The sequence below is a fragment of the Mesocricetus auratus genome, unplaced genomic scaffold (genome assembly GCF_017639785.1).
Source record: "Mesocricetus auratus isolate SY011 unplaced genomic scaffold, BCM_Maur_2.0 Super-Scaffold_15014, whole genome shotgun sequence".
In the NCBI taxonomy this organism is placed as follows: domain Eukaryota; kingdom Metazoa; phylum Chordata; class Mammalia; order Rodentia; family Cricetidae; genus Mesocricetus; species Mesocricetus auratus.
The window spans coordinates 32,930,205-32,943,212 of NW_024429186.1; the positions used below are offsets into that span (position 1 = coordinate 32,930,205).

The 13,008-nt window shown below is 48.7% G+C and overlaps 1 long non-coding RNA gene across 1 annotated transcript; it reads right to left on the minus strand.

Annotated features, from left to right (window-relative positions):
* Positions 1-8,749: 8,749 nt before the first annotated feature.
* On the minus strand, positions 8,750-12,798 carry LOC121139296. Its single transcript, XR_005876216.1, has 3 exons — positions 11,938-12,798; positions 9,760-10,298; positions 8,750-9,308 (listed from the first exon to the last, which is right to left on the minus strand). It is a non-coding gene; the product is annotated as an uncharacterized LOC121139296 (long non-coding RNA).
* Between the last annotated feature and the right edge of the window lie 210 nt (positions 12,799-13,008).

Sequence of the window (13,008 nt, forward strand, 5' to 3'; positions counted from 1 at the left end):
CAAACAGGAGGCCTCTGGTTCCCCAGCAGTGGGCACCCCTCCAGTTCTGAAGATGTCAATCTAGGTTAAGATGTTCTACCCAGTGTTTTTTCTGAGATAAGAGTGGGATGCTGTCTGCCTGGGGCCATCAGCATTGCCTGTCACATCCTTGTTCAAATTTCCAAAAGTAATTGTGAGCTCCAGCCCCCTTCCTATCCTTGCAATGAGCACTCTTTCACATCAGCCAGGTCCCACAGCTGCGTCAGCCCCAGATGAACACACAGATGCTGTATTAATTATGAAACTGTTGGCCGATGACTAGGGCTTCTTATTGGCTAGCTCTGTCTTAATTATTAACCCATTTCTATCAATCTATATATTGCCACGAGGCTGTGGCTTACCAGGACACGCCCAGCATGGTGTTACTGCTTCAGCAGTATCATAACACTGTCTGGTGGGCTCACTCTGCCTACCTTTCCCAGAATCCTCCTCCTCTCCTAGCCCTGCCTCTCTTCCTGCCTGGCCAGTCAGTGTTGTATTCATCAACCAATAAGAGAAACATATACAGAATAACATCTCTCATCATATCCTTACATTGTCTCCCTGAAGCAAGATCTCCTTCCTTGACTAAAAACGTGACCATTTGGTTCCAATAACCTTGGACAAATGAACTAATTTCTGTAAAAAAGAAAAATGCAGTGTTGAGCTCACCAGTGCTTAGCTGTGGTGACCATCAGTAGTAGTTCAGGGTTTTTCCCTTGATGCTGAAGCTTAGTGACTAACGTGGGGTCAGGATTGTCAGGTTGGTGGGGGAAAGGTTGCATTCCTGTCCACACTGACTTTAATCTAATTTATGCTGAACTGGCCCCCGTATATCCAGATGAAATAAATTGTGGTAAGAGCCGCATTAAAGGTGGAAATGAAGTCTCAAGGGACCTGAGTTATTTTATTAAAATACAGCTTTGGTCATGTCACCCTTCTTAGCAATTTTCAGAGCTACCCACATCCTGCAGGAGAAACCCACCTTCCTCAGAACAGCACCAGACCCTGAAGTCCCAGCCCACCTCTCCTTGCGCCCCCTTAGTGTGATCCTCTCTGCTCCTGGATGCATCCTTCCTCTCTGTGTTTCCTCCTTGTACCCTCTGTGTGGAACGCCCTCCCTGCACTGTTCCCTCTTGGCCCGTGTCCACAGAGCCAGCTAGATGTCACTTGCTTCCATACTGCCGTTTTGAGCCACCACCTTTGAGTTTCTGGCATCGATTTCCTTTCCAACTGTGAGATGTTAGAATCAGATGCTGGTTTGCCTGGAGTCTCGCTGACCTAGAGTTGTGCCTGGCACACAGTAGGTGTTCCACAGGGAGTACACTAAGGGCAGCCTGGGGACTGTGGGTGCAGTGGGATGGGACTTGGCGGTCAGGTGATCAGGTGGTCAGGTGTACATGCAGAGCAGGTAGTCTGCAGGGCAGCCTCCCCCACCCCCCTCACCTCTCCCTTAGTTCCTGCAACTGCAAATGACCCTTTGATGTCCTGCTGTTTCTTGGAGACTTCCAAGACCATGGTGAGGGCAAAAAGGGAGTTAGAGTGTACGAATCACAGCACCTGGCCTTGCCCACCCTGGGAAGGACTCAGATGAAGCATCCTGACCCGGGGTCTGTGGCGACGAACTGGTTTGAAGGTAGCAGACTTGCCTTACCTGGGGAAGCACAAATCCTGGCTGCCCTCGGAGGCCCCTCAGTTCTCCTGCACGGCAGTCTGCTGGCTCTGCAGGGGGAATGAGGGAGAACCAGTCAGCCCACTGTGGGAAGAGAGATAGGGCTCTTTCAGATGAAGGCCCTGCTCAGTCTAGTCGCTCTTCCTGTTAGAAGATGGGGAGAAACTTGTCTTCCCGACAGTGACTTCAGGGTGTAGCATGAGTCCCAAAGCAGAAACTTGGGACCTTTGTGAGTCTGTAAAATGATGTGGAACATGAGGTCCTTCCCAGTTGGGGATGCCGCCTGCCATGTGGTTGCCATGGTGCTTTGTGGTGAGAACCGGGGGTTTTGTGGCGGCAGTCCTTCACCAGATAGACACCTTGGGTCTGTATGCCCCCGGGACAGTACTGTGGGAAACATCTTTCTCACTATGGGTGTTGAACTGGACTGTATTTCTTGAAGCTGAGGTAACCTTGGGCAGAACTTGAGTGCATTGCCTATTTGTTCAATAGTGAGTGCACAACTTATGTTGTTCCTAGATAGATTTCCAAACCTTAGATACACATGGTGTTTCCTCTGCCTTTTAGGAACCCGTCTTTGCAGATCTATGAGTCTAAAGTCCAGAGGGGTTTCGGCTTACTTTAAGATGGTCAGTGTACAGACACTGCATTGGTTTTTATCTCTGTGGGACCCACCCTTCTCTCTTCCCACCCAGTCCTCTACTGTGCAGCCCCCTAAGTGTCTCTTTATCAGTTCTATATGCACGTATGTTATCAACGAATCAGATGTGCCACCTCCAATGTCACAGGGCATTCAGTCATAGGCTATTACTCCAGATGCCCAACCCACAGAAGACCTAACCATCATGAACTTTAAAAACTATTTATTTATTAGCCGGGCGTTGGTGGCCCATGTCTTTAATCCCAGCACTCGGGAGGCAGAGGCAGGTGGATCTCTGTGAGTTCGAGGCCAGCCTGGTCTACAGAGTGAGTTCCAGGACAGCCTCCAAAACAGTACAGAGAAAGCCTGTCTCGAAAAACAAAACAAACAAATAAACTATTTATTTATTTATTATGTACATTGATATTTTGCCTGCATGTGTGTCTGTATGAGGATGTCAGATCCCCTGGAACTGGAGTTATAGACAGTTGTGAGCTGCCGTGTAGGTGCTGGTGGGACTTGAACTGGGGTCCTCTGGAAGAGCAACCAGTGCTCTTAACTGCTGAGTTATCTCTCCAACCCTGGAAAACATGCATTTTAAGATATTCAGGGGGCTGGAGAGATAGCTCAGCAGGTAAGAGTACTTGCTGAGCAAGCGTGAGGACCTGAGTTTGGATTCCTACAGGCCTGGGCATGGGGTAGAGGCAGGAGGATCCCTGGGGCATACTGGCTGTGTGCACAGGCACGCACACACGCACACACACTCAGGGGTGGGGAGAGATAGGTATGTACAAAGCTCTGAGTTCAAGTCTAGCATTGGGCAGCAGAGGTGAGGTAAGGTGAGAGGGTGCACCCCGATTGCTGGAACTGAGAAATATCGCCAAGAGAACTTCGGAAAATAGACAACCCTATTAACTCACAGGGAACAATATATATTTTTAAATGCCAAGCTTGAAGCTGTAAGAAAATGCTAATTGCCTTTCACATATTGGTGCTATTCTTGGGAATTAATTCTAAGGAAATTGCTCTAAAAAGGAACAGAAAGCTATAAGCATGAAGATATTTGTGACAATGTTGTTTAAAATAGCAAGAAAATGTTTCGCAGCTTTGGGGTTCCATGTGGCTAAATAATTTATGATACCTGGACGCTGGGGAGTCTTGTGCTGCATTAATATGAAGATGATGCTAATTCATGGGAGAATGTTGATAATTCTGATGAAAATAAGTGAAACACAAAACTGCCTATGTATATACTAGGTGAATGCATAAAGATCTTGAGTGCTTGGCCATAGTATGAATTGATGTAATGCAAATGCTGGGTTTAGGTGAAGAGGCTATGCTTGGGGTATTTGCATATTTACACCTTTGAAAAGACTAGGCTGCAACTCTGAAGACTTTGGGAATGGGTGGGAAAGTCAGGGAGGGACTCCCAGCCTCCCATCTGTTACCATCAGAAAAAAAAACCAACTGCTCTGACTTACTGATCGCTGTCGCTGTATGATGGGTTTGGGGAATTCAGATCGACCTGACCAAACAGGCTGGCTAGCCGCCTACCATCTAGGTTCCATGGCATGAGGACCCTGCCTCCTGCCGCTGGTACTTGCAACTCCAGGTGGCTCAGAGACCAGCAGGTTGCTTAAGTCTCAGTTTCCAAAGAACCAGCCTGCAGAATGAGCATGTAGCCCTTGAGGCACCCACACACTTGGGAGCCCTAGCCACAGGTGGTGAGAGCAGCTCTCTCTTCTGCACTCCCTAATTGGTAGCAGGAGGGTGTGCTCTACAAGCTGACCTCCACAGTCCAGCGTCAGCCAGGTGGGGCCCCAGTGAGGTAGTGTCTTGGGTGTGTCCCCTGTTCATATTTTCACATTAAACTTAGAGCTGGTTTTTTTTCCGTGCTGGTCATATGAAGCTTTCACCTCCATCCGGTCCACCTTTGGCTCATCAAAGAGAGTGTCTGAGTCCCCATATTGTCACCAGCTTGCCACTTGATGCTGAACTGCCGATGAGAGCCACCCTTTTTCCGATCACCTTGTCAAATCAGGGCATTTCTGAATGTGTGGGGCCCTGCCGACGGCCCTGCTGTTGTGAAGCCTTTCCTTCAGAGTGGGGCACTTTTTTGACGTGTGTTGTTTCTGTTTGGAGACCCTTTCTTTGTCCTTTCCTTGTGACCAGCCCAGGATTGTGACCCCAGCAAGGAAGTGGAGACTCCTTGGCAGGGTTTGAAGTCTTAGGGGAGGTGGGGCTATCTTGAGTGGGCAGGTTGGAGCTTGCTGAAACAAGGGCCACTGTAACAGAACTTGAGATAGGCTTGAATATGTCCAGACCTATCTAAGATCCTGTTATTCTAAGCATATGTCAGCTAAAACCAAATTCCAGAACTGTCCAAGATCTGGGAGTTCTTCGGTCTGTGATCAGATTGAAGAAGGGCCTTGTGGCTGGAGGCTTGCCCAGATCAAAGAGGAATTGGAAAAAGTGTGGGTTCGGTCAGGGCTTGCCTGGATGCTCGAGGGGTTTTCAGGATACCGTGTCTTCTGGGGCAAGCATGTTTGTGCGTGTGATTGGAATCAGGATCCAGGCTATCGCGTCTCCCTTGCACACAGTGTCCATTCCTAGGTGCTCTGCTCCATCCTCACCCTCTCCTGACTGACAGTGAGCTCCGCTCTGATCGCTGATGGTGGCTGAATGGTAATTACTGCAGAATCTAAGCAGCAGGCCATCTTCCCGAGCTCAGGACCAGCCCATCTCAGTTCCCTAATTTAGAGACCATGTGTGTGCCCCAGACTTGTCAGCTGCTCTGTTTTTTTTTTGAAGCTTGAAACACATTTCCATAGAAACAGTGCTATAAATGGTTTCTGGGTTCCTAGGCTAGCCCACAAAGAGCTCCGGTATCACCTTCGAAGCTGCTAAAACAAGGTATTAGTAAAATTGAGAGTACACATGCAGATAAGAGTCAGCTCGGAGAATGCTGGAGGTTAAATGGTGTGGGTTTATTTGGGTAACTTCATTTCTTCTGTGGCAGGTGTCTTTCAGATTGTCCAGATAAGGTTCTGGGGTCCTTCTGCCCACAGCTACTAACCCTGCCCCCTACCTGTTTGTGTTCCTTTCTTGCCCTCATCTCCATGCCTGGGGCTTGAGCCTATCTGCCCACTCTGGGACCTTGGCCCAGGGGTATTGTACCTTGAAGAAATTTGATCTGTGGCTTACCATCCTGCTCAGGCTCGTCATCAATCCTTGTCATTTTAACCGTCTTCATCAGCCTGACAGGACAAACATTACACAGCAACAATTTGCTCTGTTCAGACTTCTCACCTGATTGCGTCTGATGTTCCTGTGGGCGTCTGTTTGCAAGTCTGCCTTTACACATCTCTTTGGGCTAATTTTGTCACTTCAAGTGATTTCCTCGGATTGGTCCGTGAATCGAGCCCATTCACATTTCATCACGCCATACCATAATCAAAGTAGATTTCCATTTCTCAGCTCTATAAACAGTTGCTGTGAGCATCTTACTCCAACTGTGTTTGCTGGTATTTTGGATTGTTTTCATAATTTCCCCATCAGAGTCTTAGATCCTTGCAATACAATGTCAGGGCTCATTCTAGGAAAGGGTTAAGCAGATTACAGTAGCACGGCAGTGTGTGTATGGCTGTTTCCCCACAGCCCTCCCAACGGCAGCTTTCTTGTCTTAAATATTTATTTATTTTCAAGTTGACTCAGCTGTAATGGGGCCTTAATGGTATTCTGATTTGCATATCCTAAAATCGCTGCTGAGACTACATTTTCCCTCCTGACGATCTGCTCTCTGTGCTTCCGCATGTGTCAAACCCTGCTCATCTCCTTCAACTACAGAAACCCTGCTCACATATATCTCCGGCTTCTCTCTTGGGAAATACAAAGTCCTTCCTCCTTCCCTGCCTGGGTGGGGCCTTCTCTACAATCTTGTCTGATTCACCCTCACACCTGAGGGGTTGACCACTCTAGTGACTCTGGCCTTCAGCCTTTGACTGCCGGGGGTGGGGGGTGGAGTGGGGGGTGAGATATGGGGATGTGGCTGTGGGTGGGGTGTACAAGTGACAGGCCCAGGGGAGCCCTGAGGTAGAGGTAGGAGGTTAAGGGGGCAGGGGCTTGTCTGGGGAGCTCTGGCAGGAGGTCCAGAGGTGACCTGCTTGGTGGGTGGCTGCCCAGAGAGTGCCTGGAGAGAAACCTCAGGCTTTGGAAGCTGAGAGGGCCTGGAGTTCACCTGGTCTAGGGTTATGCACTGAAAAGGCCAGCAGGGAACCGGGGGAACGAAATGACAAGTGGAGCAGGTGAGATGATAAATGACAGTCGCCCATGGCTGAGGAAGGACCAGGAACAGCAGAAGATTAGATGTGTAGTGTGTAACGAGAGTGACCGCCATGCCTCCCTGCTATACCACCCGCTCCTTCTCCAAGGGAAGTTAGATGTAGTCAGTGCTCCAACTGATTGGCTTTTGTTTGTTTGGGGTTTTCATTGTTGTTGTTGTTTTTTTTTTTTTTGCTTTTTTGAGACTGGGTTTCTCTGTGTAGCCCTAGCTGTCCTGGAACTTGCTCTGAAGACCAGGCTGGCCTTGAACTCACAGAGATCCGCCTGCTTCCCTGGTGCTGGGGTTAAAGGCCTGTGCCATCATGACCTGGCTGCAACTTTTTTTAAATGACAAACCAGAACCCTTAATTTTCAGATTAAATGTTCTGATTTATTTAAATTTTTGAGGTTTATTTATTTTTATTTTATGCATGTGGAGATTTGCCTGTGTATCTGTCTGTGTACTACTTGTGTGCAATGCTCAGTGAGGCCAGATGAAGCCATCTGAATCCCTAGAACGGAGTTACAGACAGTTGTGAGCCTCCATGTGGGTGCTGGGAATTGAACCCAGGTCCTATGGAAAAGCAGTCAGTTCTCTTAGCTGCCAAGTGAGTTCCCCAGTCTCTAAATCTCTTGATTAAAAAACCAAAGCCAAAAACTTGGTAGTAATGTCAGTTAAAAATGAGAGATCAGCTGGGCGGTGGTGGCGCACGCCTTTAATCCCAGCACTCGGGAGGCAGAGGCAGGTGAATATCTGTGAGTTTGAGACCAGCCTGGTCTACAAAAGCTAGTTCCAGGACAGCCTCCAAAGCCACAGAGAAACCCTGTCTCGAAACACAACAACAACAACAACAAAAGAAAGAAAGAAAGAAAGAAAGAAAGAAAGAAAGAAAGAAAGAAAGAAAGAAAGAAAAAAGACACTATGTGGGTTAGATAAAATATGTCTGAGATGGAGAATGACTTTCCAGGTCCAGTCTATATCCCTCATTTTATTCAGCTTTCTTATTTGGGAAAAATAGAATCTGAATCCAAGGTTGAATTGGATCTCTATGACCTTGGGAGAGAGTAGCTTTGCCTTTTCCAACCTCTGCTCCCTTGTCTATAAAATGGGGATCATGGCTTCCTCCCAGGGTGCCCTTGACAGATGTGTTAGGTAGGTCCTGTGTAGGATCATCCAGAAGACTGAGGAAGAGTCAAACTTAGATCTTTGCTCAAGTTCAGTCTGCACCCCATGCTATGACCCTGCTTTCATTGGGCTTTTTTTGAGGTACCTGGACACAGGAGTCTTTCATTTCCATGGAACATTGTAGATTACTTTATGAGAGCCTGAATGCTTGCCAGCTACCTAGCTTAGATAGGAGGCCTCGTAACACAGTGGACTTCATGTTGTAGGCTCTAGGACCCAGGAGACCACGTGCCAGTAATAACAATAATATCGTGTGCCGCTGAACCTAAAGAAGCACTGATTCCAATATGTACTGTTATTTTATGTCAAGCTAAAAAGAGAAAATGGAGCCAGAGAGTTGGCTCAGCAAGTAAGGAGGCGGACACATACTGTTCTTGAAGAAGAGCTGAGCTGGGTCCCCATATCAGTGGCTCACCCCACCTGTAACTCCAGCTCCAGAGGAGTCAATGCCCATTCTGGGCCCTGGGCACCTGTACTCATATTCATATACTGATACACACACAAACACTCTTTAAAAATAATAAAAAAAGCCGGGCGGTGGTGGCGCATGCCTTTAATCCCAGCACTAGGGAGGCAGAGGCAGGCGGATCTCTGTGAGTTCAAGGCTGGACTGGACCAACAGCCTCGAAAACAATACAGAGAAACCCTGTCTCATAAAAACCAAAAAAAAAAAATATTGAAAAGAAAATCATGGTCCTTAAATCATACACATAGGCCTATGGGACCAGTTTCGAAGGTGAATTAAGAGGATGGATTAAACCCAGGAGTTTGAAATCAGCCTGAGCAACATAGTAAGATCTTCTCTCACACACAGAAACCAAAATCCAACCAAACCGATACAGCGCCCTGATTTCAGAGGTGCTAAAATGGGCGTAATATACACCAGAGAATCAATCAAATGGAATAGCGATGAAAGTAGCAATGAAATTATGATCCATTTATTGATTACTTGCCATCTTCCTACATATGGTTTTATTTAAGTTCTTGCCAAAAGTATTCACAAGCACCCACCGAGTGCATATACTGCGCAGACATCAGGGTTACCGAGATCTTAGCTGTGCCTTGGAGGAATTCTGATCTGGCCCATGTTGCTCTGAGCTAGAGACGTCAGCAAGCAGACAGAGTAGGATGATGTGTACATGATGGAGGGAAGAAAACCCAAGGACCACTGTGTAGAAACAGATCTAAGAGGGCTTTGGGCGTCAGGGGTTTGCAGAGGAAGTGCTGTCAAGAGGAAGGGAAACAGAAGCTAAGCAAAGTACGCGGCAGCTGGAGCCCACAGGCCGCCCTGCAGCACAGACACTCTAGCCTGTCCTGTCAGAGGCTCCTTTGGTGGGGGCAGTGGTGACCACTTAGCCAGCACTCAATCGCCAGCCTGGTAAAGTGCACCATGCATACATCAGCTTCCCTTGCTTGGAGGAATGAAGGAAGGCGTCTTAGAAGTACTGCTGGGAGACCTGGGCGCGGGTTACCTGCAGACCACGGCAGAAGGAAGAGTGAGGAGGAGACATCTTAGGAAGCTCAGGTCATCTGTCTGTGTTGGGCGGGGACTGGGGCTGGGAAGTTGGATGGTATTAGAAGGTCCTGAGAATGCGAGTGTCTTAGCAGTCTGGTTCACCACCCCAGCTTTAGGCAGTAGGTGGTAGGAACTACTGAGGAATGGGCACTCTGGTGGCTTGTGGATCATACGGTGCGTATGGCTAGAAGTGAGGAAAATGATAACCACCACAAATCAAAGAGCTAGTGTCGGCCGGACATTTAGAACTATCTTGTCCCCACTTTGCAGACGAGCAACAGTGTAGGTAAGCCTACTCAAGGTCACCAGGCTAGTGTGAGCCAGGATTTGAACTCAGGTCCTTAACCTGTGTTTTTGACCTGGATACTCCCTAGACTATGAATTTTGGATTCCAGTCTGTGACTTACCAGTATTTGTTTTTACTTTAAAGCAGGCTCCATTGCACACACTGGGTCTCTGGGGATCCTTCCTGGCTCACGCAATGATGTAGAGAAGCTGAGTTCTAGCCAACAGCCAACAAGGGAGTTTGTCCAGGGCTGGTTCTGGAGTGAGCCTGGGGCTGTGCTGAAGCTGACAGCTCTTGCTGCTGAAGAAAGGGTGTCTCTGTCCCTTGGCCTGCTGGCCAGCCCTCCCTGGCAGCCACACCTGTTTTGTTCTTCTCGCTGCACCCAGCCAGACGTCTCTCCCAGAGTGACAGCAGCAACTGGGGACTTCTATAGATGTCTCTCAGGCCTGGCAAAGGCACTGGAACCTGGCTAGGCCTGTAGGGGAGGGGCAGGTGGGAAGTATCCAGGGATGCAGACAGCTGGGGGCTGCTGCTGCAGGCATTCCCCGGAACAGGTGATGTAACTGGGAACCAAGGAGGAGGGTCCCTGGTTCTCAGATCAACGTGCGGGGGCTTCTCAGCCTAAGTTTGTGACTGGGTTGGTTCTCGTTCAGAGAGGACCTGGTAAGGCATGAGAAGAAGACACAGCCATCAGAGGGGTGTCCCTAATCAACCCACACTCTCAGTGTTGTAGAAAGGATACAAAAGGCAGGGAGTGGGGGAGCTGTGGAGGGCCATCTCAGGTAAGACACCATATTGACACTGGAAGTAGTCCCTCTGGTGGAGCCCAGCAGAGGTCATCCTAGGACCAACGGGGCCATTTTGGGTGGGAGTGTGTGTGTAAGGATATTTCCTGGAATTAAGTTCTTGAAAGGGAGAAAGTGGTGGGAGGAATACATACTGAGGAATAACAGTAATAACCCCTTAGAATATGGTGGAGTTGTTATAGGTAAAACAACAGCAAAAAGCTCAGAGAGGCTCTTGACAACTGTCCCAAGATTGCACAGATTTATTTTAGACAGGATCCACACTCAGTCCTGCTTTCCTATCTTTCCTACAACTGTCTCTCTCTTTCCTTGTAACTCTAGGCAAGCAGATCCTAAAGATAGTATCTTTATTTTGCAAAGGGAAATAGCAGTAGGGACAGAAGGAACCTGGCATTGTGGACTTACCGTACACTAACACTCCATGTGTTCTGACTTCAGTGGAGAAGGAAGGAACAGAGAAAGAAGCACGCAAACTTGGGGACTGGGGAGAAGAAAACTTTTTTTTTCTTTCCCTCAAGACAGGGTTTCTCTGTGGCTTTGGAGGCTGTCCTGGAGCTAGCTCTTGTAGACCAGACTGGCCTCAAACTCACAGAGATCCACCTGCCTCTGCCTCCCGAGTGCTGGGATTAAAGGGGTGAGCCACCAACGCCTGGCAAGAAAACTTTTTTAAAAACAGTATTAGTATGTAGCCCAAGCTGCCCCCAAACTCTTGGTCTTCCTGCCTCTGCCTCCTGAGTTCTGGGATCAGAGGAGTGCACCTACCCCTCCCTTCCTTCCCTCGATTCTTCCCCTAGCATCTAAATGCAAGCCCTCGTGCACTGAGCTACATCCCAGTGCTAAAACACTTCAACCGGGCGCTGGTGGCGCATGCCTTTAATCCCAGCACTCCGGAGGCAGAGGCAGGCAGATCTCTGTGAGTTTGAGGCCAGCCTGATCTACAGAGCGAGTTCCAGGACAGCCTCCAAAACAATACTAGAAACCCTGTCTTGAAAAAACAAACAAACAAACAAAGCCAACCAAACAAACAAACCTCTTCATTATTCTGTAGTGAACAATGCCAACAGGAAGTTAATGGCGGTAGAGAGGTGGGTAGAAGGACCCTGGGCTTCTTGCAAGCCCCTCCCCATTCTTTATAACATTTACTGTGATTTAACTCATGTACCATAGAATTCACCCTTGGGAGATTTTTAAAAATAATTTCTTTTTTCCATTTGTATGACCGCTTTTGCCTCTGTGTGTGTGTGTGTGTGTGTGTGTGTGTGTGTGTGTGTGTGCGCACCAGATGAGTGCCATGTGCCTGTGGTGTCATACCCTCTGGAATTATGGACGGCTGTGAACCACCATGTGGATGCTGGGAACCAAACCCGCTTCTCGGCAAGAGTAACAAGTGTTCTTAATTGGGGAACCTCCTCTCTAGCCTTGTATCCTGCTCCCTCCCCCAAACAGGTTAATGTGGACATAGGTGATGGCCACTCAGGGGAGTGCTATCTTACTCTGAGCTGTCATGAGAGTTGACATCATCCCAGGAAATCTCTGTAAGGCTGCACGCAGATCTGGGAATTCAGTCTTGGATTCTCTGATTCCTGGAGTGTTTCTTGGCAGACATGCAGGGACCTGGAGCCCTGTGTTTCTCTCTTCCCTGTGGTTTGTAAAGTGGGGGGGGGGTAGGAAAAAATGGCATTCTCTGGGTAGTCTCAGGAACACCTCCCTACCCCTCTACCTCCATCCCCCAGCTCTAAAAGGATACTTTCTTGGTTGCCCAGAGCTTCTAAAACCAAAACTTTCACTTCACAAGTCAGTGATTCTGCTTTGTCATATCTGCAGGAAGACTGACCTCCAAGGCTTTCCCAGAACGGCTGCAGCTTCCTCCATGCCACCCTATTTGCTTGGCTTCTACCATGCCAGGGCAGCCCCTCTCCTTTTGAGGAGGCCCAGATTCAGAAGTCTAGCTGAGCGCAGAAGTGTGCTGTTCAAGGTAGGTGGCTTCCTCAGGGCCACCGACTTCTCTTTCTCCATCTTGCCACCTGCCTGTCCTCCCATGCGACCTCTGGGCCAGGCCCAGCAGTTTGTGTGGTGGGAGAGGAAGCCCCTGAGACCAGGCTGAACAGTGCTCTTTGCAGTGGTTCCCACCGGTTCCTGTGAGGCCTGGCTGTATGGTTGCAGACTCTTCTAGGAATGTGCTCCCCACCTAGGTCTTTTGGGGGGATGTCCTGGGACTGGTTTATATTGTCTTTTAGGGGCTCCCTCTGGGCAGGCTCTGGTTAGTTGTAGGGTTGAGCGCTTAGGAAGGTGAGGTTTAATGAAGGACACTGGAAACCAAGTGTGTGTTTTTGTCTTTCTCACCTGGATGAGCTGCCTGCCACAGGGAGGAAGAACCCTGCAAATGGAAAAACCAAAATGATTTTTAGACCTGGCCTCTGCCAGGAGCATTGAGAGTCAGCCTGTACTGGGGGGTGGGGGGTGCTGTGTACCTCAATTGGTCAGTGACCTACTCTTTGGGGCACTGGAGGAAGAGAGGTGACAGATGATTGAGTTACCCTGTGACCTTAGGCAAGGCATGCAAG